The following is a 27321-nucleotide window of genomic DNA, read 5'->3' as shown; positions in this document are numbered from 1 at the left end:
AAGGACCTAGGAAGATATCACATATTAGAGTTATGTTTTTGGTCTATTTATGATTATTGGTAATAAGTCGGAACCTGTCCTTACAACTGGTCAGGAGGACTCATAAGAAGACAAGTGAACATTCATATATACACTATTTACCTTACGACTCAGTCATACGAGTCATACATAGCTCATACAAATGTTACCACCAGTCATAACATGAACAGAACATGCATACTAAGACATAATTTTCTTTGTTTTTCTTTCCTTTACTAATAAGCGTATGCTCAATGGTACCATGGATCCTAAATGTGACTCCTCGAAGATGAATACCAACAAGAAGCCTAGCCCAAAATCTGACTATCAATTGGTGAATGAGGACATAGAATCATCCAGTAATAGAAGTGATTTAGTTGAATATCCAATAAAAATGAAAGAAAATCCAAGGGAAAGAAGACCTCAAGTAAAAAAGGTAGTTACTCTAAAGGACACACCTCTAATAGGACTGAGAATGAAAAACCCAAGTACCTCCCTTCCACACTCACCATCATCTTCTGAGGATGATGAGGATAACAAAAAAAAAGAACTTGAGGGTGATGCAATAGCAGTGGAAATTGCTGAATCAAGCTCATAATCAAGTTTAGAAAATGTGAACGATGCTGCTAAGGAGAATGTGACACCTATTGAGGTGCATCACCCACTACTATCCATTACACCTGCTTAGATACCCACCGTTGAATGGTGGGGGTACCTTAGTATGCAGGAAATGTACAATGATGAGTTAAGTAGACTCTTTAAGAGAAGAATCAAAAGAAGTCTTTATCTTGAGAGGAGATTGACCACCATAGGTATGTACGAGTTGCCCAAATTTGAGGCTCGCTTTAGCTAATAAGAGTTTCACTGGATGACTACACCTCTTGGGAAGTAAAATATTGCATTAGTGCAAGAGTTTTATGTGGCATATAAGGTCAAGATGAAGAGGCATTATCCATAGGGAAACCCATAGAGAGGTGGAAATCCTATTATATTATTGACCATTTGGGGAGTGCGGGTGAACATCTCTCAGCTTACTATTTCTCAGTTCTTGAATGGACCAAGCTTCTAGCCACCAGTAAACATAGGAAAGATGGATTACCACATGGATGAAATACGGAAGATAACATGGAAGCAACTGGGGTCGAAAGATAAAATGAGACACTTTCGATGGATTGTATTTTGATTGCGTTAAATGGTGAAGATATAATTTTGGTGGTAGGAGTCCCAGGAGTGGACTCACAAAAGATCTAAAAGCACACTCTAAATTTTGAAGCCAAGGCATGGTGGACTTTATCTCGACACAGACTATGTCACACTTCTGGGGATAACATGCTAAGTCCGATCCATGTAGCACTGATAGTAGAGTTGATGGTTGGATACAAGTTTGATATAAGTGAGCTTTTAGCTCAAGAGATATAATATAGAGCTATGGGAATAGAAAACCTACTTCTAGCTTATTCGTCCATAGTCATTCAGATATGTTTGGCTCCAGAGATGCAGGAACTCCCAGGGATCGACCAACTTATTGAGCTGACAAATATTATACACATGGGGTTGATTTGGGATATTGCAAACCCATGGCCAAAAAAGTGAGGTGAGGAGATGATATGATTGTTGAGATATTTAGGAGTCAAGGTTGCCAGATTGAGATTGCAGTGTAGAATACAACAGATGACACCACATGTGGAGGTGTGCAGACCTAGCCACAAATAACTGATGTAGTGGGCACATCCAGTGCTCCTTCTACATAATCTGCACTACCTCACCCAACTCTCTCTAGATCTTCACCTCCAGGGTATGTACTTATTTCTCAACCTAGTTTGAATGAGATTATACTCAGATTAGAACTGTGGAAGTAAAAGTACAATCGATGGAAGGTGGTGTAAAACCCTGGGTTGAAAATTAGCTGGCAGAATAGAACAAACGAGTGCAGGGTTGATTGGATGCCTTTAAGCAGAGGATGACCCGACGGTTGAGAAAAAGACAAACCCCAGAGATTGTGGAGATAAAAGCAGAGGTGGCTGAGATCAAGAAGATGGTGAATGAGTTGTATGGTAGGCTATTCATCCTAGCATACATAATTACAGAGGTTGAGCCCAAAATTCAAGTTAAAAGTATGGAAAATTCTAGAACCAAAGGAGGAAGAAAGAAGAGAAAGAAAGAAAAAAAAAGCACAATAGTGTAGAAAAAGATACCCTGAAGAAAGTAAAGAAAGATAGGAGATAAAGTGAGCAAGACCAAAAGGTGAGGGTCCAAGAGATGCAAGTTGGAGCTGGTAGCTCGAGATTAGTGGCTGAGGATGTTGATGGGGGCGGTCATGTATCCCCAACTACTGACATACCACTGAGCACACCGACCACAGCTGGTGCCACTATTACAGAGATAGTTTTGGCAGCTGATGGGACTCCTGCTAATAATGGTGGGACCTGATCTGAGGCCCTACATGAAAATACTACATGAGTTGGCACTTTGAGTGCCCAAGTATGTTCCCGATCCCTTGTACTACATTGTTAGATGCACTAGGGATAATGCATAAGATTCAAGTTGGGTGTGGGGGTGTACCATGTTCTTTTATTAGTTTTGTAGTGTGTGATGCTGAAATAGGAGGAAAATTTGTACTTGTGGCAGTCGATGTTGTTTTGAATAATTATGCTGAATTTGTCTGATTTTGAAATAATTGTGTTGAAAAATTACTACCCCTCCTAAAATTTTTGATGATTGTGTGATGTCTGTAGTTGTGTGAGACGATTATGAATTTGATAATTGCATAACTGCATAAGTAATACTGAGCATTATAACCCTGTGTGAGTGTGTGTGAGGTGTTGCTTAGTTCTCAGTGTGTTGAAATGTAAAATTTACACGATTGCTCTCACCTAAGGTTTAGTATAGTCAAGTCAGAGATGATCATAGGCCATTCTTATTTTGAGTCCACTCGAGACTAAATACGTAACCAAATGTGATATGAATCCCATTGATCATATTGTTTGAGCCTTAATTGACCCATATTTTTTTATTACATAGATGTCACCTTTCCATTTCACTTACAATGAACCTGTATTGACCCTGGTCCTCCGTGGACACTGTGCACCTTAACTCAGACAAATTGCCTAAGTTGAGGGTTGCTATTATAGGGGTGAATAGGAAAAAATAAGTATGAAGAAAGACGTATGAAAGAAAAATGAAAAACGACAAGAACGGTGAAAATAAAAGAAAATAAAAAAATTTAAAGAGAAAAAATTGCAAGAAAAGAAAAAGAAAAAAAGGAAGTGATAAAAGAAAACCGCACCTGGTCTAGTCTAAATGTATTTTAAAATAAAAAAGGAGACATAAAGGATAAAATAAAATGAAGAAAAGTGGAAAAATAAGTGGAACCCAAATAAAGTGTAGTGTCTAGGAGGAGGAGTCACTAAAAAGTCCCAAAAAGATAAAACACTAGCCCCTAACCTATGTTACAAGCCTACTAAAGTCCTTTAGTGATCCTATCTAGACTATCAGAAAATGCAGGAAGAGAGCATATGGGCAAGCTTATGGTATTCTATATACACCAGCGATACTTCTTTGTGAGAGTAAGCGTCTTTTACTATATCCTTGAATAATTCGAGTGATCTAAACTAAGTGAAAGAGATTTGTTTGATTGAGAGCGTACATAAGTTATGTTGTTAGGTTTCTAGATTGTTCGGTTAATTTGATTTATGTCTATGCCTGGTTGTTTGTCACTAATGTAATGCCATCATCAGAGTCCTACACAATTTGATTATTGGAAGATTAAAACTAGGATGGGAATAAAAACGTTTAAAATTGACTTGAAAAGTCATTGCCATAGGTGTCTTAGGATCTCCTTGTTTAAGCATCGTTGTTGTGGTTAGTATTTTTGATTTCTATTTACCTGAGGACAAGCAAACTTTCTAAGTTGAGGGTGTTGATGCGTCGTGGAAACGCATCACTGTTGATGCTTAAAACAAAGAATTTATGCTTGAATTTAGGTTGTTTTAGTAGATATGAGGTGGTTTTATGGTTGTTGCGAGTGCAATAGGTAAATAATAGGCTTGAAATGAAATTGGAAGAAAAAAACCTGAAAAAGACATGTCTACAGATGGTACTAGTCTTCTTACCAGTCGTCAATACATCATACAACTCGTAGGATAACTCATAAGCATACCAGAATCAAAATCCAAGCAGAAAAGCTAAGTGAAGGAAAGATATGACTAGAGAATATGAGTCGTAAGATAAGGATACTGGTTGTGTCAAGCAATCATAAAGAGAACAAAACCTCAAGAGGCAATTCAGAGTTGAAGTCACAGAAAAAAATGAGTCAAAAGTATGAGTACAACTCGTAAACTCCAACTGTAAGATGATCAGTGTTTAGAGCAAAGAAAGATTAAGTCCCAGGTGGTAAACAGTGAAGACCATGAGTCATATGGTCAAGATACGACTCATGAGGATAAGTCGTAACAAGAACAGCAAGTTGGAACCCTAGAAGATAAGACACTAGAGAACATATGAGAGGCACTATATGACTCATAAGAATTATTGTATGAGTGGACCAAGCGATCCGTACCTTGTGCCGACTTAGTTTTCCTAGTCCATGTTAATTAGGAATTCTGGCTTGTTTTGTGATACTCTAAAAGCCCTAGGTTTATTCCTTATTATTTTTACGTTCTTTAACATACTTTTACAATACTTTTTCATACTTTACATTATTCTTTAGATTTTTGGGTTATTATTCAATTAAAGACTTTGAGTTTTATTATTCTTAATATTGTGTAATTAATTACATGATTTATTTATTGATTATCATGAATTTTTGCATGAACATGATATCCCTCGAATCTGGTATCCAGAATGCTACACGGTGCTCGTGACCCCAAAGTACCACAAGCTAACTCATAACTGATATTTGTACTTGAACACTACATAATATACTGTATAAATGCAGAATAAAAGGCTGAAAGGCTATAAGGTTCAAATATATGATAAAATACAACATCTAAAAATATGGTATATCAATACCAAAACAACTGAAATAACTGTCTGAAATACTAGTCTGAAAGCCTCTAACACTGTACTATCTGAATAAGGAGTTGATGGGACGTGTATCTAACTAACTCCAACTACTAAAACAAACTAAGTACTATAGAAGTGAAGTAATCAAATCACAACATCCTTGAATGATGAGGACTCACTGCTGACTCTGACTGCTGAAACTGGAATACTACTGATGTTCTGAAGATCATACTTTTGAACCTATGCTATAAAACACCATAGCAAAAATGCGTCAGTACGATTAAATATACTGGTATGCTTGTGAGGTAGGCTGATTGCAAATGGTTTATCTGCATGAACAATACTAAATGACTGTATAACATTAAAGTGAGAATACATGCATAAATAAGGAACTATAACTGAATTCGTGATAATACTGACTACTAAGTTTGAATACTGATATCATGAATTACTGATAACTGATGTAACTGATACTGAGTGATTTTATCTGACAGTCTAGATTCTGATGAAACTAGCTGAGTTTCATACTGTACTGGGTGACTGTATCTGACAGTCCTAAATTCTATAGAACTATCTGAGTTCTATTACTGAGACCTGATACTGAGACCGTAGGAAGTATTTGTTTAACCGACATGCCCCTAATAAGCTATTATAGCTGAGTTAGGGTCCAATCTATAACCCCAATTAGAAGGGTGTCAATACCGCGCCACTGGTAAGGACAAGCTGTGAGTGACCTTCATCTAATAGGTACTCTAATGAGAATGGTGAGACCCTCATCTAACAGGTTAAGCACCTTATATACCCTTATCTAGCAGGTTTGATGTCTCAACCTATGCTGGCTACGTAGTTCTGGAGCATAAGGATTGCTTCTAAGAATCACACCCTTTACTCGCAAGTGAATTCCCATCCTTGAACTCACTTGGTGCTGAATCCTATTCCCATCTGAATAGACACTGAACTGAATATACTAGACTAAACTAAATTGAGTTTCACTGAATTCCGTTGACTGATGGAATATTACTGAGATTTGACAATTGACTGAGATTACTAGACTGATACTGAATTTACTGAGTTTTCCTGAGTCTTGTAACTGACTGAATTCTACTGATCATGGCTTGATTAAGATTATCATGAAACTGACATTGGCTCTAGGAACACAGCTAAATTGTCGGGTAGAATTACCACCAGGACTCGATAACATAAAACTAACAAGACATGACACTTCTTGAACATGTGACCATAATCAATAATTCATAATACAATAACTTGGGAGTTTCATAAAGCACTTGGTTCTCATACTCTTGTACATGAATAGGAATGCATTCAAATATATTATGGTTACACAATTCTAGTCTCATGGGCATTCCATCAGACAATTTCAACACATCACAATAGCATGAGAGTCATTTTGAAACATAAGGATAAAACATGGATTCATCATTTAGGCCCTATTGAGTCAATAAGTGTAAATCTTACTCTCTTAGGCATTTTATAGACATTTAGTATGCATAACTTAGGGCTTAAGCATAAACATCAAATTAATACATCAAGTTCCTTCATTCACTCAATTTCTTTGATTTCAATTCGTACATTAACAAAATTTCATGAAAATGTATTAAAGCTTCAAATTTGGAAGTCGCACAACAACAAATATGATTATAATCAATCCACAACATGGGTTTCACAATTTATGAATTTAAAATAGGATTCTTGAGCTTCATAGGTGAAAGAAACCCATGAATCAACACTAAACATACCTGGGGGGATGATTTCTTAAATATTGGTAGAGGAAAGCTTGAATTATTAACTTGAGATTAAACACCTAGGGTTTCTTGTTCTTGGGGATTGATCTTTGAGAGAAACCCTAATTTGGGGTTGTGGATGAATAATGAAGTTATGATCTCTGGTCTAGTATAATTAAGGGTTATAATGGGTGGAAAAAGACCTAAATACCCTTATAAAAATGGATTAAAATAGCTGATCAGAAGTGGCAATGGTTTGGGTGATGGTCCATCGCTGGATCGATGGTCCATTGCTAGATCGACGGTCTGTCGGTCCATCCCATCGTACTTGGCCAAAATGTGAACTTCCTACCTCATCTGTGACGGTTTGGGCGACGGTCCATCGCTAGCTCGACGGTCCATCGGTCCTGACCGTCGTACTTGGCCATAAGATTAGTTCACTACCTTAGCCACGACGGCTTGGGCGACAGTCTATTACTAGCTCAACGGTCTGTCGGTCCTGACCGTCGCTTCTGGGTAGTTTCGATAGTTCTCTATAAAACGTCTATAACTTGTTACCCCAATACCGAATTTGGACAAAATTGGTATCGTTGGAAAACTAATTCAATTTTCCACATGATAAAAGGTCAAAATTGGGGAAATTCTATCTGATTTAAACATTAATCATTTAGGAAGTCATCACTAACTCTTCTGAAGACTAGATTTAACTTAAGGAAAGTTCAGGGTATTACACATGAACGGCTAATTTCCTTGACTAGGCTTATAGGAACCCTGGTGGATTGCTACATAAAAGAAGTGGGAGGTTTATCTTTTCTATTATAGTTGTATGTATCCTAATTTTATTCAAATTAATTAACCTCAGAGCTACTGCAGAAGCTTCAGGATTGCATGTCTTTGATAACGTCCTCACAAGGGAGTTTGAGATTAGGAAAAGAGGATTAAGACTGTAATTTGAGATTCATGTCTATCTGAGTACTCCATTTTATCTAATCAACTTGAGACTCAAATAAAAGTTGAAATAATGTCATAGACAAGGAGCGATAAGGCGATACCCTGAAACTTATAAGGTAAAGGGTGAGATTTATTAAAACATTGACAAGATGGTTGATGATACATAGTTTGTTGAATTTACATGTAGAGCAGTAAAATAGGTTGGTTGAACATGAGAAATTTATGGAGTTGAGAAGCCAGGTGGAACACCGTCCTAGTGTTTACAAACTCAAAAGCATTCAAGTTTGGTTACTACTCATGACTAATTTCTAAATTCCCCCATTTAATTTTCCACACTGCTCATGGATTTCAGTAAGTTAAGCAACTATTCAATGTTTTCCCTGTGTGTCGACACCAACCTTGTTAAGTTACTATATTTGGAATTGACCGCAGAATACTTCCTTAGAGGTTAGTTTTAGGAGATATCAGTATGCCCATATCGCACTTTATGAGCTTATTATTATTGTTGTTGTATGGACTTTCAGCAAATGAGTTTTAGTTTTTTAAGTTTTTTGGGATTAGATTGTGCGAATAGGTCTCAGGAAATTTTCCTCTCGATTTGGAGCAGATAGCAAGTATGGATTGGTAAAAAAAGGTTATATTTGGATTTAAAGTCAGTTGTAGGACTCATGCCTTGGATTGGTTTGTCTTGGATGAGCTTTTGTTGATTTATGTGGGTATCAAGATGGTATCAGTATGTCGTTGTTCATATTTGCATGCATCAACCTTTTTTGGTTTAGATGGAGGTCTGTTGGCAGTTCAAGTTTAGTTTTGATTATTTAGAAGTGAAATGGGAGAGCTGGTTGAAAAAAAGATACCTATAGATGAATCCCTCGGTAGTGTTCTCTTTTCGTTGAGGTTTTCTGGGAAGTCATGATTGGAGAATGCAGGCCCAGTACCTGGTCCTTTCAAGATTTTGAGGTTTTTCTATCCGTTGACTTTTGGGGATGAAATTTCTTTTAGTAGTGGATATTATAATGACCCTTCAGGTCATTTTTCATATTTTTGTTTATTTCGATTGTTAGGGCTTTCCCAAAGAATTCCCAAGTTATTTATGACTTGCTGGGACTGACTGACCTTTTGATTACCGAGTAGTTCATTTGATTTTTAGAGCCAATTGCTTATTTAGAAGTCTTTGTTAGTTCCAAATGGCCACTGAGTAAAAACTTTAACAAAACAATCTCAGATACAAATTGCAACTATGCCAACAGCTTTGAAATATCAATTTTAGGCTAAGTAAACCTTTGGTTTGGGTCCCAATGCACATGAGTTCATTTCAACCTATGGTTGAAAAGCTAAAAAATTAGAAATTTAGGGTGTGTGCCCAACATTTGGTTGAAACAAAATCATATGAAAAATATAACTTCTCCATCTTATCCAAAACGTTGAATTTAGTAGAGTTACGCAGTTCATTTGCATAAATTAGATTTCGTATGAATCCCAAGGCATTGTTGGAAACTTGTAAAATTTTCTAAGTTTACTAGTGCTGATGCTTGTGGGATCGACACAAAGGCCTCCATGATCTCCCTATTGCGATTGAAAGAAGTCCATGGAGATCGTTCTATTGCAATTGCAATCCATGGACTGGGATAACAACATCTCTATTCCTGGTATGGGTATAAAGGCACCTTAGGCCGTATTTTAGCCATTTTCACTCACTCTTGAGAGCCAAGAACCCTAAAAGGGTGAAATATCCTTAAATTGAGTCTTGTGGGTGACTTGGGAGCTTGATCAACATCTATTATCAAAAATATATTCAAATTTAAGGTAATATTTCATCACTTCCTTATTGAATATCTTATCTCTTAACTCAAAACCCTAAATAGCTTAAGAGCTTGATTTTATCGCTAAATTAGCTTGTTTTTCACCCATTTCTTAAGGTTTATTATTCCTTGATCATGTATGATCATTGGGTTGACCTAAAAAATATGATATTCGTAAAGAGGACCTATTTGGGGTTTTGGTGTCATTTTAGGACTCAAAGCACAATGGTGTAATATGTGTATCATTATTCTCATGTTGATGAGTAGATTACAATTTTAATAGTGTGATGGTATTTTGGGATTTTGAAGTGAAGATGGATGTTTGGTGAATGATGTAAGGATCTATGGTTTGTCTTTGAGATAGGCTTCTGTCTACTCTTCTTCATAAGATGATATGTAATATATATTGCGTGTGAATGTGAATGTTAAGTTTGATTATGGGTAGAATGACTTAGTATTGATTATTAAAGATTGGGGATTAGATGAGGGTTTTAACTCGTAAGGTGAAATGCATAGGACTCTTTTAGAATACTATTTCCTTCTCTTTACATTAAGCTAATTCATAAAATGGATTTGATATGATGCTAGATTTGGGATGCAGTTTTAGCATTGGAAGTATGGTTAGTATATTTAGCCTTATTTAGGCTATCGTTGTGATCTTGAAACCGTAATTTGGGTGGAGTTGACTTAGATGCCCATGGTTTCTAGAAGAAGTTCCTATCTTAGGATTGGAAATGGCTTACTTGACATCCAAATGTCAAACTAGATATCTTAGCCCAGTTTGGGGTATAAATTGCCTAAATATGGAAATTGAGGATTATAAGTGGGTTCCTCAAACCCACCTGAGGCCATGACTTGTGTTAGCCCATGTGGACTAATTGGCGGATGTTAGGCATAGTTGAGACTAGTAATCTGTTAGAATAAGGTTAGTCGTTGACTTGGTGAGATGATGTGTTTTTATCCCCGGATAATGATTAATGGCTTATGGCCATGATATTCCTTTTAGAAGTGATAATGTGCCTTAAGAGATGTTATTTCGTCTTATAAGTGATAATGGACCTTTGGAGATGTTGTTTCTTCTAAGATATGATATTGGACATTTAGAGATGTTATTTCCTCTTACATATGATATTGGGCCTTTAGAGATGTTATTCCTCTTAGATATGATAATGGGCCTATGGAGATGACATTCCTCGTAGTTATAAGTTGTGCTTTATTTATGCATTATGCCTCCTAGATGTGAGGCATTTATTGATATATTATGCCTCCTAGATGTAAGATGCTTATTATTCTTATGCCTTCTTAATGTGAGATGCATCTTACATGTGAGATGAGTATAGATATGCTTTATGGCTTATAGAGGTGTTATGTCTCGAGTATGGCTTACAAATATGAGACAATTTATAAATATGATTATTGATATGGGTTCCGGATATTTATGTGGGTTGAAGGCCATGATTATAATATTGTTGTTATTCGAGACATATTATTAGGCCCAAGGTAGTGTTATGATATGAGTTGACCATCCAGGAAGTGTTTATCCTTGTAAAAGATGTGATTGTAGTTTATTGATATATTAATGCTTATGGTTTCATTGTATGAATACTAGTGACGACATGCATTGATTCGGTACATTCATGATCGTTACATTGATGATTGGTACGACTCCAATTAGATTATAATCTTGTTACCGTTGTCACTAATTAAAGGTTAAAGCCCACTTTCTACCTTAAAATAGATTTATTCATAATAATAAACGCCAGTTTTAAAGAATAACTTATAAGTAAAAGAGATTAATTTAAAAGATGTGGTTGAGAAATATTTTGGTCTATGTTTTAATACTACTAATTGCTCTGGCCATGAGAGGTTCTGACCCTTTCTACACTTTAAAAATGATTTAGTCCCAAAGTTCACTTCGAGCAACAAAGATATATATTTACATATTTTTTTAGCCACGGCTTAAGTCTGTGCACCTACTATATATCTAAATACATATCTCTCTGGTATTGGATGGAGAAAGATGTTGTATTGATGATATAGATTTTGGGTAAACCTGATATATTCATGTTACGTATATATGCTTATGGATAATGTGACATTGATAATGACACGACCCAAACCAGGGCCTTGTCGTAATGGGCATCTTAGGCCCAACAAGGACCGGAGACTACCTTATTTACCAAACCAACCAACCAAGCACATACCCTGAGTCGGATGAATTCCGAACATATAATAAGATAGAGAATTTAAACTCGAAGACTTTGGGATAGGTTCACAACCGTGACCAACCTGAACAAGTCTAGATATCCGATACCAAACCAAAATCCATAACCAAAACTACAATAATAACCAACTCCATACCTATAACATAATAGGATGGAACAATAAATACAGTCCAACGGTATCGGCCATAATACCAATACCAATTCCAAGGCTAACACCATTCTGACATCGCCCATACAAACCCATAGTAGTTTCACAAAGCCTCTACCCAAAAGTAAAACAATATTTGGTCGAGACATGCCCCGGACCATTGCCAAAACCAATGTTCAAGACTAAATCAAATGAAATATAAGAAACCAAAACAAGAAGTAGAGCCTTCCAAAGTATGGAAGCTCACTACTTCAAGTCAACACAAGCTGATCTCGAGTCCAATCACTAAGTATGTGGTGTAGTATGACCAATTTCAAAGATGGCTAGCTGTTAGAGCGCTAGCATGTAACTCAAGGATAAAGAAAAAATAGTGCCAATAGTTCAAAACCAATCCATCAATGCATATACCAAAATACATATACATATATATATTTATACGATGTCGGGATAGGGAACAAGTTTAACAAGAACTTTGAAAGCATTAATCTAGGTTGTGTAGCATGACCGTCATAGAACAAGACACCCACGGGCCATATAGGCCTAGCTCTTCCCTAGCTGGAGGGGCCCCATTGTGTGTAGCCGCACAAACCAGAGAATATCCATATCCAATTATGCCTTTATGGGGGACTCAAATCTCCCAGCATAATCAAAGTGACTTAGCACCAATACATGTAGTAAGGGGACCCGAATCTCCCATTTATATATTCTTTCAGGGGACTCAAACCACCCGGTCATAAGACACTCGCACCAGCTAGAACGGTTTCCAGTGTTTATCCTTCGAACCCCACTTTTACGGCCCATCTACACACCCCACTTTAAAGCATAATTTAAAATCATCATTCCACATACACAACTATTTAGTCAATTACTTACCAAAGTCACTTTCTTGGTATCGTCATACCAACACTAATTGCAAGTATACCTCATGCCATTACCATTATCAATCAACCATTCTTTTAATTTACTTTGAGACTCGAACCCATTGTCTAACAAAAACACTTGTTCAATTTTAAGTTTATGGACTCAAACCCATTGTCTAACAATGACATAAATCAGGTTAATATTTAGGGACTCAAACCCATTTAACAATTTAAACCACTAAGGTTACCATTTAGATCATTACATGGACAACAAGGCCTTTACAAAGCTATTTATCAACCATTCATATTCATCAGGTTAATGCCTTAGTTCAAAACACCATTGTTATGTGAATATTTCATTTTCTTAGACATTTTCACAATCACTTTGAGGGCATGCTATTATTAAGAACAAAATCAAGGTAAAAACCATCATGTTTAAGTTAACCCATGACACATTTGTTTAACCATAATTACCAAGCACCCACATGTGCCAACCATCACCAAAGAAACATGTATAAAGACAAGTTAAACTAAGAGTAAACAATACCCAACCATAACCAACAAAACCCTCAATTTAATCACCATTTAAGAATTATAATCACACTTTAAAACACATGATATTTGAGAACTAACAATGAGGGAAGAGTCACATTCCTAATTCAAAAAGATTTAAGAAAGAAATTTGACTCTTAAGCCTCAAGATAACCATCTTTGAATAACCCTAGCTCCAATTCTCAGGAGAGAGTTTAGAGCGTGTTTTCCTTCTAATAGTGTGTTGTGGTAGGACAAAACATCTTTTAAGACGTGGGGACTTAGGGGTTTTGGGGTGGGAAATTCCTAGAATACCTTTGGTTTAAAAGTTGAAAACTAACTCTTAGGAGGGTACGACCATACCCCCTAAACTGTACCCTAAGGTATGAGTGGTACCCTTGACTCGCACCTAAGACCTCACCTTGGACCTGTATACTAACCAACATACGACCACCAAGGTTTAACTCCTATCCTAGAATACGAGAAGTACCATATAGCCTGTACCCCAAGCAGAATCCTCTAGACTAACTTAGGGCCATCATGTAACTTAGACACATTCCATTCATACCCCAACAAATGACTAGTAAGGTGTTCAATCATACATTGGATAAAAACCAACTCAACCACACTGATTTACATACAAAAAGAGGGACCCTAAATCGTTAAACATCATATGACTAATACCCGCAATTCGTATGATGTCCAGTGAGCTCAAAATCAAGAAATTTTAGAAGGGTCCAAAGCGAAGGTGTTTAAATTCTCCCCCACTTGGATCATTCATCCTCGAATGACGGGTAAGTCAAGCACAAGTATGAGTTAACACATCAACACCTCTACTCTAACCTTTAACTAAGTTAGAAAAAAAAGATGCAAGGATATCAACTTTTACTTCAACAAAGTTTGAAAACAACACTATGATGAAGTACATATACCTTCTGCATGAATTTTGGGAGAAGAAAATAGGAATGGATACTTGGACTTCATGTCCTCTTCTGTTTATCTAAGACACATCCTTCGTCCGCAACCGACAAACTTGACGATCCAAGATATCAACCGAGACTACCTCATAAGATAAGGAATCTAAAATACCCAACCCTTCCAAAGGAATAATCAAAGAATGATCACCCACACACTTTCTTAACATAGAGACATGGAAAACTAGATGAATTGAGCTCAAACTAAGAGGAAACTCAATTTCATAGGCAATATTTCCAACCCTCTTCAAAACCAAGTAAGGACCAACATACCGAGGACTTAACTTCTCTTTCTTACCAAACCACATCACTCCCTTCATGGGGGATACCTTTAAGAAAACCCAATCACCAACATTGAACTCTAAATCTCTACTCCTTATATCCGCATAGGACTTTGAGCGGCTTTCAATCTATCTCGAATCACCTTCACCTTCTCCAAGGCTTGGTGAACCAAATCAGAGCCAAACAACTTACCCTCACCAACTTTATATCACTCAATAGGAGAACGACATCTCCTACCATAAAATGCCTCAAAAGGATACATACCAATGCTAGAGTGATAACTATTATTATAAGCATACTCAATCAAAGGGAAATGGTTGAACCAATTACCGCCATAGTCAATCACGCAAGAACGAACCATATCTTCTAATGTCTGAATGGTCCTCTCCGCTTGTCCATCCAATCGAGAAGGTAAGCGATATAAAGGCACACTTTAGTTCCTAAACCTTTTTGAAATGACTTCCAAAAATGCAATGAGAATGGAGTACCACAATCCAAAATGATAGAAACTGGTGCACAATGCAACTTTACGATCTCCGTAAGATACAACTTTGCATAATTCTCCACTAAATAGCTAGTCCTCATCGGTAAAAAGTGAACGGACTTAGTCATCCTATCCACAATAACCCAAATCGAATCACATTGATTCTGAGACTGAGGAAGACCGGTAACAAAATCCTTTTTAATCACTTTCTACTTCCATTTGGGAAACTATATCTCTTGGTACAAACCACGGGTTTTATGTGCTCAACTTTCACTTGTTGACATACCATACACTTAACCATAAAGCTAGCCACTTCTTGCTTCATATTTTCCACCAATAGAACCCGTTAAGACCATGGTACATCTTAGTAGAACCAGGATAAATAGCATAAAAAGATTCATGAGCTTTGGACAAAATCCTTTCCCTCAATCCATCAGCATTGGGAATACATAACCTTCCTTGGTACCTCAGGATACCATCACCACCAATCACAAAGTCAAAAACCCTTTGCTGACACATATTACTCTTAATCTTCATTAATTTGGGATCCAACATCTGTTTTTCCTTTATCTCCACAACAAGAGAAGATGCACAAACACACCACCACCTTAGGAGTCCATGAGATGAACTCCAAGACTAGCCAAACAGTGAATGCACAAACACACCACCACCTTAGGAGTCCATGAGATGAACTCCAAGACTAGCCAAATAGTGAATGTCTTTCATTAAATCCCATTTATCCTCATCCACATGAGAAAGACTACCTATGGATAACCTATTAATAGCATTATCAACTATATTAGCTTTAGCTAGATGGTAGTGAAGACTCATATCGTAGTCCTTCAGCAATTCAAGTAACCTTATTTTACTGAGATTTAACTCTTTCTGAGTGAACACATACTGAAGACTCTTATGATCAGAAAAGATATCAACATGAACACCATAGAGATAGTGACACCAAATCCTCAGCGCAAATACCACTGCTAACAACTCTAAGTCATGAGCGGGGTAGTTCTTTTCATGAACTTTTAATTGCCCAGTAGCATAAGCCACCGCCCTACCATACTGCATGAACACACAACCTAGCCCAATACAAAAAGCATCACAATATAATACAAATCCATCATTACCCTTTGGCAGGGTCAAAATTAGAGATGAAGTGAACTTATTTTTCAACTTTTCAAAACTACCCTCACATGCATCCAACCATAAGAACTTGTCCTTATTTTGGGTCCACTTAGTCAATGGGGAATCTATAGTCAAAAAATTTTCCACAACTTTTCTATAGTAACTGGATAAACCCAAGAAGCTTCAAATATCGATTGGAGTTGCAGGTATAGGCCACTTCTTAACCACCACAACCTTTTGTGGATCTACCATAACCCTTTTACTATAGATAACATAATCAAGAAAAGTTATAGCCTTCAATAAAAACTCACACTTGGAGATCTTGGCATAGTAACACTGATCCTTTAAGGTCTACAACACTGCACAGAGGTGATAGACATGATCCGCCTCACTTTTAGAGTAGACTAAGATGTCATTAATGAAGACAATGATAAACAAATCCAAAAACTAACATAAGATCCTATTCATCATATCCATGAATACCTCTGGGGTATTAGCCAACCAAAAGACATGATTAGGAACTTATAGTGACCATACTAGGTTCTGAATACAGTCTTATAAATATCTAACTCCCTAATCTTAAGCTGATGATAACCCAACCTAAGATCAATCTTAAAGAAACACTTCGCCTCTTGAAGTTGATCAAATAAATTGTCACTAAGAGGATACTTATTCTGTATGGTCACCTTATTCAACTGACGATAGTCAATTCACATCCAAAGGAAACCATCCTTCTTCTACACAAACAACACTGGAGTACCCTAAGGAGACATACTAGGATGGATAAAACCTTTATCTAAGAGATCCTTTAATTTCTCCTTAAGCTCCTTCAACTCAGTCGGAGCCATTCTATATGGAGGGATGCTAGGAAAATCCTCATGGAAAACCTCAAGATAATCATTAATCGTAGGGATGGATTCTAAAAAAGGACCTTCTAAGTTAGAATCCTTAACTCAGACCAAATGATACAAACACCCTTTGGAAATCATCTTTTGGGATATAAGGTATGAGATGAACCTTTCTTTGGGCACTAAAGAACCCCCTTCTATTTGAATGACCGGCTCATTAGGGAAATTAAACATGACCTTATAGGTCTAACTATCTAAGGAAGCATAACACGAATGCAGCCAATCCATCCCTAAAATGACATTAAGTCAACCATATCCAACTCTATTAAATCTATAAGAGTTTCCCTACCACTAACAGATAGCACACACTCTCTATAGACTCTTTTAGTAATCACAAAGTCACCAACTAGGGTATATATAAAAAAAGGATAAGAAATCAATTTAGGACCAAAACCAAAATGTATAGACACAAACAAGGTCACATAAGAAAGAGTGGAACTTGGATCAAGTAAATAATATACATCACAAGAGAAAAGTTTCAACATACCAGTCTCTACATCGAGGGATGCCTCAGAATCCTAGTGAGACACCAGAGCATATAACCAATTTTGGCCAGCGCTGGTACTAGAAGTAAAAATAGATACAGAAGCAACACCCTTTGGTGCATCAGGAGATGACAAAGCAATAGTAGCCTTACTATCCCCAAAAGCTATCCAAATACATCAGTAACACTAAATATGACCTATCTGACCACAATAAAAGCATATGTTCTTCACTTCTTCATAAAACCTACAGTTCAAACTCCCATAAAATTTATAAAGAGGGTGGAAATGAGCAGACTGTGCCCCACTAGCCTACGATTAGACACCTTATACTCGGGACCCACCATCATGCTGAGACCAATGATCACCTGATGATTTTGGGTAAGAAGCACTAGCTATGGTGAAAGAACCAAAACTCCCCCACTTTTTCTTTGGACACTTACCACTATCACCCCTACTCTACTCAAAAGGCCTAAACTTCTTTCCTTACCTCTCACTAAACTTAGACTGTATCTTTTTCTCATCTTTTACTTACTGCATAAGCAACTAACCTAGAGATATCCATGTCCTTTATTACTAAGGCAGCCTTACTCTCAAAGATCAACTTACAAAATTGTCTTGAAGCAAATTTCCTCATTTATGCCCTCATATCAGACACCATCTTTGGAGCACACTGAGATAATAGGTAAAATTTTAAGGCATACTCCTTGACCGACATTCTTTCTTGTTTCAGATTAGCAAGCTCATCTATTTTTGTTTCCCTTAACTCTTGAGAAAAGAAGAGGTCCAAAAATGCATTAGTGAAATCCTCCAACAGAGATGACCCATCAATGTCACCCCTTGCCTGATCCCACTCTTCATGCCATTGTTATGCCATATCCCTCAGCTAGTAGGCAGTAAACTCCATCCCTTCCACATTCGTGGTATGAATAACCCTAAAAATCTTTTTTATCTCATCCAAAAAAACCTAAGGATCCTCCGCCATCTTAACACCTATAAAAGTTAGAGAATTCAACCTCATGAACTGGCCAACCTTTATGGCCTCAGAAGATAAAATAACATGTGCACAACGCTCATCCTGAGAATCTACCAACTGAGAAATTATATGAATCAATTAACGAAAATTAATATTCATCATATTAGCTGAGGAGGACTAATGGGAACCAGTAAAACTCTAGGATAATCAGGAACTATACCTCTAGATCGAGTATGGATTCCATGAGTAGAGCGTTTTTCATCAACATTGTCCTTAATTGGGGCAAAGAAGTTTTTATGAGGTTCAGATTGTCGAGACATGATCTATAAGACAAGCAAATGTAAATCAGAAGAATCTAAGACCTTAGACTTTATAGCTCAAAATAAGATAACAAGAAAGTAGAACATTCCTAGATATCTTGTACCCTCTTCCTTATAAGTATGGCATGCTACACACCCTTAAAAGAAATCTACTCGACATGGATTTGTAGACTCCTAATTATCCATGATCCAAAAGCTCGGATACCAACTTGACACAACCCAAACTAGGGCCTTGTCGTAATGGGCATCTCAGGCCCATTAAGAATTGGAGACCACCCTATTTACCAAATCAACCAACCAAGCACATATCCTGAGTTGAATAAATTTCAAACATATAACAAGATAGATTATTTGAAATTTGAAGACTTTGGGCTAGGTTCACAACCGTGTCCAACCCAAACAAGTCTAGCCATCCAATGTCAAACCAACAACCACAACCTAAACCAAAATAATAACCAAGTCCATATCCATAATATAATAGGATGGAATAATCATAAATATAGTCTAACGGTATCATCCATACTACCAATACCAATGCAAAGGAAGAAAATAATGCCGACACTATCCATACCAACCCATAGTAGTTCCACCAAGCCTCTACCCAAAAGTAAAATAATATTTAGTTGGGACATTCCCCCGACCATAGCCCAAACTAGCGTAAAAGGCTAAACCAAATGAAATATAAGAAAAAACAAGAAATAGAGCCTTCCAAAGTATGGAAGCTCACCATTTCAAGTCAACACAAGCTGATCTTGAGTCTAATCAATGAGTATTAGGTATAGTATGACCAACGCCTGCATCACGTGGGGATAACGTCGAAGATGGTTAGCAGTTAGAGCGCTAGTATGTAACTCAAGAATAAAGATAAAATAGTGCAAACAGTTCAAAACCAATCCATCAATGCATATACCAATGCAATACATATACATATATATATATATATATATATATATATATATTTATATCATGTCATGATAAGAAATAAGTTTAACATGAACTTTGAAAGCATTAACATGGGTTGTGTAGTATAATCATCATAGAACAAGGCACCCACGGGCTATATAGGCCCAGATCTCCCCTAACTAGAAGGGCTTCAGTGCGTGTAGCCCCACGAACCAGAGAATATCCATATTTTTATATGGCTTTATGGGGGACTCAAGCCTCCTAGCATAATCAAGGTGACTTAGAACTAATACATGGAGTAAGGAGGACTCGAACCTCCCATTCATATAATCATTGGGGTGGCTCAAATCACCCAATCATAAGACACCCGCACCGGCTAGCACAGTTTCTAGTGTTAGTCCGTCGGACTCCACTTTCACCACCTGACTACATATCCCACTTTAAATTCTAATTTAAAACCATCATTCCAGATACACAACTATTTAGTAAATTACTTACCAAAGGAACTTTGTTGGTATCATTATACCAACACTACTTCCAAGTATACCATATGCCTTATCATTATCAATCAACCATTCCTTCAATTATCTTTGGGACTCAAACCCATTGCCTAACAAAAAAACTTTTTCAATTTAAAGTTTAGGACTCAAAACCATTGTCTAATAATGGCATAAATCAAGTTAATATTTAGGGACTCAAACCCATTTAGCACTTTAAACCACCAAGGTTACTATTAGATAATTACATGGATGGCAAGGCCTTCACAAAACCATTTATCAACCATTCATATTCATGAGGCTAATGCCTCAGTTCAAAACACCATTGTCATGTGACTATTTTACTCTCTCAGACATTTTCACAAAAACTTTAAAGGAATGCTATTATCAAGACCCAAATTAAGGTAAAAATCTTTAAGTTTAGGGTAACCCATGACCCATTTGTTAAACTGCAATTACCAAGCACCCATATATGCAAACTATCATGAAAATCCATGTATAAACACAAGTTAAACTAAGAGTAAACAATACTCAACTATATGTTTCAAAACCACTATTTAAGAATAATAATCATACTTTAAAACACATGATATTTTAGAAAAAACAATGAAGGAAGAGTCACATGCCTTATTCAAGAAGATTCATGGAATAAATTTGATTCTTAAGCCATAAGATGACCACCTTTGAAGAACCCTAGCCCCAATCTTCAAGAGAGAGTTTAGAGAGTGTTTTTGGAGTGTTTAATCTTTTAATAGTATTTTATGAGAGGCCACAATATTTTTTTAATACACGGGGACTTAAGGGTTTTGGGGTGGGAAATCTCTAGAATACCCTTAGCTTAAAAGAGAAAACTAACTCGCATAGGGGTACAACCATATCCCCCTAAACCGTACCCTAGGGTATGAGTAGTAACCTTGACTCATACCCAATACCTCACCTTAGACCCCTATACTGACCAATATACGATCACCAAGGTTTAACTCATATCCTAGCATACGAGAAGTACCTTATAGACTGTGCCCCAAGCAGAACCTCTAGACTAACTTAGGGGCATCAGATAACTTAGCCACATACATCATACCTAAACAAATAACTAGTAAGGTGTTCAATCGTACCTTGGACACAAACCAACCCAACCACACTGATTTACATATAAGAGAAGGGACCCTAAACCATACAACATCATACAACTTCTACCCACAAGTCGTATGATGTCCAGTGAGCTCAAAATTAAGAAATTTTCTAAGGTTTCAGATCTAAGGTGTTTCATATAATGAATGATGAATATTATTATGAAATTGTTTTCTTTATCCCTCATGGGTGTTTCTCTCTATTATTGACATTGTTTTGGATATTATTATGATATAATGATACCCAGTAAGGTTGGCGGATGCTGTGATGATGTGATGATACCCGGCAAGGCTGGAGATACTATGATGATGTGATGATGCCCAATAAGGACAGAGGATATTATGATGATATAATGGTACTTGATAAGGACAAAGATGGTTATTATGATGCATTGATACCTGGAAAGGCCAGAGGATAATTATATTGATGTGTCTATGTCTACATCTATTGATTTAGGTCCACCTAGCCCTATATATAACAATTGTATATATATATATGTACCCGATAAGACAGAAGGATTCTTATAATAATGATGGTTATGATAATGATAGTTATGAGGGTGATGTTTATGATGATGATATCATGATGTCGATTATACTTATCGGTTATGGTATTATGGATTTTATTGCATTCATCCTTGTTTGTGCATTGCCTATCACCAGTATGCACCTGTATCAATCAATTCATATGGGGGTTTCATAGGTATGAGTGAGAACTATGCCTTATGATGTGTAATATATTGATTGAAACTTTTGAGCTTGGGGCAGTGGGGGCATGTGGTAGGTGTAGTTAGATATTTGGTTATTTGGATTAGCCAATTACTCGCATTGTTATTGACATTATTATTATCATTGTTATGTCTATTTTATGACAAATTGGTTAGTGATTTTGTATCCAGACTTGAGACATTATTCCATACTCTTTTATCTTACAATTCTATTATTATACATGACCATCTAATGACTTAATATATGAATTAGAACCCTGAGTATTCTAGAACTAACTCGTATTTTGATTATGAGGTCTTAATTAGCTAATCTGATAAGTAGTTGTATTTTGAGTAGACATTGGTTATATAATTATATATATGCATACTTAGCCTTGTGTAGCTATGTTATTATCATATATCCCTCTTATCCTTCATTCACTCGGATTATATGTTTATTCCTTAGCTTTGTACATTTATACGTATTTAAAACACCCTGGGTTTTAGTCCTTAGAAAATTATTAAGCTTTGAGCTTACTATCTTAGTAATGACTTATTGTATGAGTCATATGGTGTGGGTAGGGGTCAGGTGACCCTAATTATTAGGTGTCCCAGTGAAGGGTGGTTGGGGTTGTATTATGGTAATGACTTATTGGTACAAGTTGTTAGTGGTGGTAATGAGTCATTTGGACAATCCTTACCAAAATCAATAACTTAGTGACTTGACTTGGATCTGAGTATGACTGGCTCACTATGAGCCATGAGGATAGGTTATGACTGGTAGGGTTGGGTCATAAGATGTCCAGTGTCTAATCTTTTTGGTTTTATCTTGGATACGACTAGAACATATGAGTCGTATAGTCAGGTCATGAGTGGGATCATTGAATCATATGGTGGATAGTGTATGGGGGTCTAACTTACTTTCTTAGTGACACCTCAAGAGTGCGAGTCATATTTTTTGGTCATGAGTCAAGCGGTCGACTCATAACCACTTGTGGTCTTTTTATAGTTTTTAGATGGGGCACATTAGACATTACCTCCCTAAAAACCCTTAATACCCCATGTCCCTATAACACTTTTTGGTCATTTATTCCACACTTTAAAAGATTAAACATTCTTTTTACTCTCTCAAAATACCCTCATGCAAAATTGGCTAGGGTTTCTCCAAAGTGGTCATCTAAGGGCTTAAGGATCAATTTCTCTTTGTGAATCTTTGTAAATAAGGCATATGGCTCTTCCATCATTGTTAGTTTACTAAAAACATATGCTTAAACCATTGTTCATGCATAATTAATGGTGGTTTTGAAACAAGGGTTGAGGGGTTTAAATGCATATATTTGAATATTATTTTCTATGATTTAAATTGTGATTATGAATGTTTTAATTATGGTTTTGCATGTGTGGATGCATAGGAATTGTGATTTATTTGAGGGGTCATAATTGAACCCTAAATTTTATGATACTCGCTTTGATAATGGGCATTCCCTCAACCTATTTTTGAAATTGTCAATGAGAATGATATTTTCTCAAGTTTGAATTTTGTTTTGAACTAAGGCTAGCCATAAAAATGTTAATAATTGGTGAATGACTTTAAAGGGGCCTTGGTTTCCACACATTAAATTAAAATAAAACTTTATGGGGTACATGGGAATCCCCTAAGTAATTTTAATAATAGAGTCTGCAGGATAAACGAGAATTTCTTAAGTGTTGGCTAAGGATATTGCTTTCAAGATATAATTGGTATGATGATACCACTTTATAATGCCTTGATAATTGACTCCTGGAATTGGTGATTTTATTATGTGCTAAATGTTTTAATTTGTCAATAATGGTGGGTTGTGATATCTAGCCAAGAAGGTGTGAGATCGATGGACGGACATTGAAAACTCATGTTTGCCCAACATAAGGGTTGGTCTTGGTGACTTTATGCATTTGGGGTACATAAGATTCCCCTAAGATTATACTTGTAGATATGTATCATGGAAGGATAAGGGTACATGAGACTCCCCGACCTTCAAGATATCTCTGGTTCATGCAAGTACATATACTGGGGCCTATTTAGGGGGTTACACTAGACCCATATAGCCCGTGGGTGGATTTATAATTGTTAAGATACACAATCCAGGTTAAGATTTAAATGCATGCTAAACCTCTTTCCCTATCTTAGTAAGATATATATGTATTTATGTGATTGCATATGGTTATTTTATTTAGTTTTAAATGATGGCATTATTTTATCTTTACCCTTTAGTTATATGCTAGCATTCACTCCGCTAACCTTCTTTGGGCGTTGTATCCCCACGTGATGCAGGAATTGGCCATACTACCATTCTTTTTGGATTCGAGGATAGCATGAGTTAAATTGATGTGGTGAGCTTCCATACTCTGGAAGACTAACTTTTATGCTATGGACTTTTTTTATTATGGTTATTTCTTTGGTTCTGGTTTTGACTATGGTTCGGGGTATGTCCCGACTGGATATTTTTTTATTCTTGTTACAGGCTTTGTCGGACTACTATAAGCATGGGCGGTATTGGTATTAGTGTTAGTATTGGTATTGGTATCGGCATTGGGATTGGTATTAGATGGCTATTAGGTTGTGGTTTTTTGGTTGTGGTTATATACTTACTTTATTGTCCTTATATTATTATTATATTATATTATTATATGTTTGGAATTCATCCAATAAGGGGTGTAGGGTGGTTCACGATGGGGTAATTGGGGGTAGTCTCGGGCCTAGTTGGACTTGAGATACCCTATATGATTAGGCCCTAGTTTAGGTCATATCAGATTGGTATCAGAGCTCTAGGTTCATGGTCAATTAGGAGTCCACAAAGCTGTGCCGAGTATAGTATCTTTAGGGGTGTGTAGTGCACCACACTCATAAGGGAGAGGCTATATGGCATTTAGGAATGTTTCTCTTTCTTGTATTTTATTTTTGGGCTATAGAGTCTAAGATCTTAAAATTTTCTCTAATTCCCTCTTGGTTTCTTTTTAGATCATTCCACCCAGATGATCTAAAGCTCAGAGATACTCCTCTGTCCCACCCGTGGACAACGTTGAGGGACACATCCTGCTTATGGGGTACAAAATAGTCTAGGGGTCTACCTCTAAATTGCCCTCTTTTTGTTACACTCATTCACTTTGTCCTTCTCAGTCTTCTCAGGTTGATGTGTTGAATATTGAGTTTTATGAGTCTATCCATATGTTTCTTAGTTGGTAGCTTCTTAGTCTGAGTGTGGTGCTTCTGTTACTCCATCTTCTAAGGCCATAAAGATTGGCTAGTTTATGAGGTTGAACCCTCTTGTGTTCACTGGTGTTAAGTTTAAAGAGGATCCTTAAGGTTTTATTGATGAGATTAAGAAAATCTTCCACGTAATACATGCTACTAACATAGATGGTGTGGAATTTGCTGCCTACCAACTGAAAGATATTGCCTACCAATGGTTTGAGAAATGGAAACAGTCTAGTGGTGACGATGCTGATGTCCCTGTGACATGATTTCTCTGGTGCTTTCCTGGACCACTTCTTTCCTCAGTAGTTAAGAGAGGTGAAGAAGGAAGAATTTTTTAACCTGAAGCAAGTCAAGATGTCAGTCTAGGAGTATGCCTTAAAGTTTCACCAGTTATCACGGTATGCTCCGGAGTTAGTTTCTAGCATTAGGGTTAGAATGAGAAAGTTTGCTTTTGGGTTATCTCGATACTTGATTTTGGAGAGTAAGGCTACCTTGTTAAACAAGGACATAGACATTTCCATATTAGTTGTGTATATACAGCAGGTTGAGAAAGAAAGAAGAAGCAGGTTGAAATTGGGGAAAGGCAAAATAAGAAGTTTAGATTTTTGAATCAGGGTGCCAGCCAATAGCAGAATGGCGAGAATGGTAGAAAATGGCCCAAGAAGAGGTGGGGCAATTCTGGGTCTCACTCTACGACTAGTGCTCCCTACCTAAATTCATCTAGTGATAGGTTTTTTCAAAGTAGCGACAATTATAATACATAAGGTGCCCAATCTTAGGCCTTTAGGGCCCAATCAGCTCTATTCTATCCTCCTTCTAGATTTTATGGTTGATTGAATTAGGGTTTCTGTGATAAAGGAAAGGACAAGTGCTTTAATTGTGGTCAGTCAGGGCATATGCTTAGAAACTATCCTGTTTGTAAGATTTCTTTTGGGGAAAAAAAGGTTCCATTTGCCTCTTCTTCAGCTTTGGAACCAAAGGATGCACCATCTAGATCCAGCACTGGTCAGAACCGACTCCATGCTCTCATACTCGTCAGGAGTTTGAGGCATCACCTGGTGTCATTACTGGTATATTGAAACTCTTTTCCCATGATGTGTACTATTTACTTGATCTAGGGTCCACTCTCTCTTATGTGACCCTATTTGTGGTTATGCATTTTTATTTCAGTCTTGAGTATATTTCAGACCTTTCTTTGTTTCTATCTCGATGGGTAACTCTGTGGTTGCCAGGAGAGTCTATAGGGGTTGTGTGGTATCTATGGATGGTCGGGAGACTTTAGTGGATCTATTTGAGTTATACATGGTTGATTTCAATGTCATATTAGGGATAGATTGGTTGCACTTATGCTACACATCATTAGACTGTCTAACCCATAAGGTCATCTTTAAATTCCCTAATGAGTCAGTGATTAAGAGGGAGGTTGGTTTTATATCTCCTAAGAGAAGTTTCATATCATTTCTTAGATCTTGGAGATTAATCTCTAAAGGGTGTCTCTGTCATCTAGTCTGGGTTAAAGATTCTAACTCGGAGGGTCCTTCTTTATATTTTATCCTTATAGTGAATGAATTTCCTGAGGTCTTCCCTAATGACCTTCCTGCTGTTTCTCTCAATAGGTATATTTATTCTGGGATAGATCTTATTTTGGACACTCATCCTATTTCTATTCTCCCATAAAGATTCACTCCAGCTGATTTAAACAAGCTTAAGAAGAAACTAAAAGATCTTTTAGACAAGGGTTTCATCTGTCCTAATGTGTCTCCATGGGGTGCACTAGTGTTATTCGTGCGTAAGAAAGATGGTTCCCTTCGGATGTGTATAGATTACCGATAGTTGAATAGGTAATGATAAAGAATAAATACCATCTTCTAAGGATAGATGATTTTTTATCAGCTTTAGGGAACTAAGTTTTTCTCCAAGATTGATATTCGATCGGGGTATCATCAACTAAAGATAAGGGAAGTATATATCCCTAAAATTGCCTTCCATACCCGATATGGGCATTTTGAGTTCT

Source organism: Capsicum annuum, chromosome 9 (assembly GCF_002878395.1).
Source record: "Capsicum annuum cultivar UCD-10X-F1 chromosome 9, UCD10Xv1.1, whole genome shotgun sequence".
In the NCBI taxonomy this organism is placed as follows: Eukaryota; Viridiplantae; Streptophyta; class Magnoliopsida; order Solanales; family Solanaceae; genus Capsicum; species Capsicum annuum.
Note: the sequence above shows the minus strand (reverse complement) of the source record.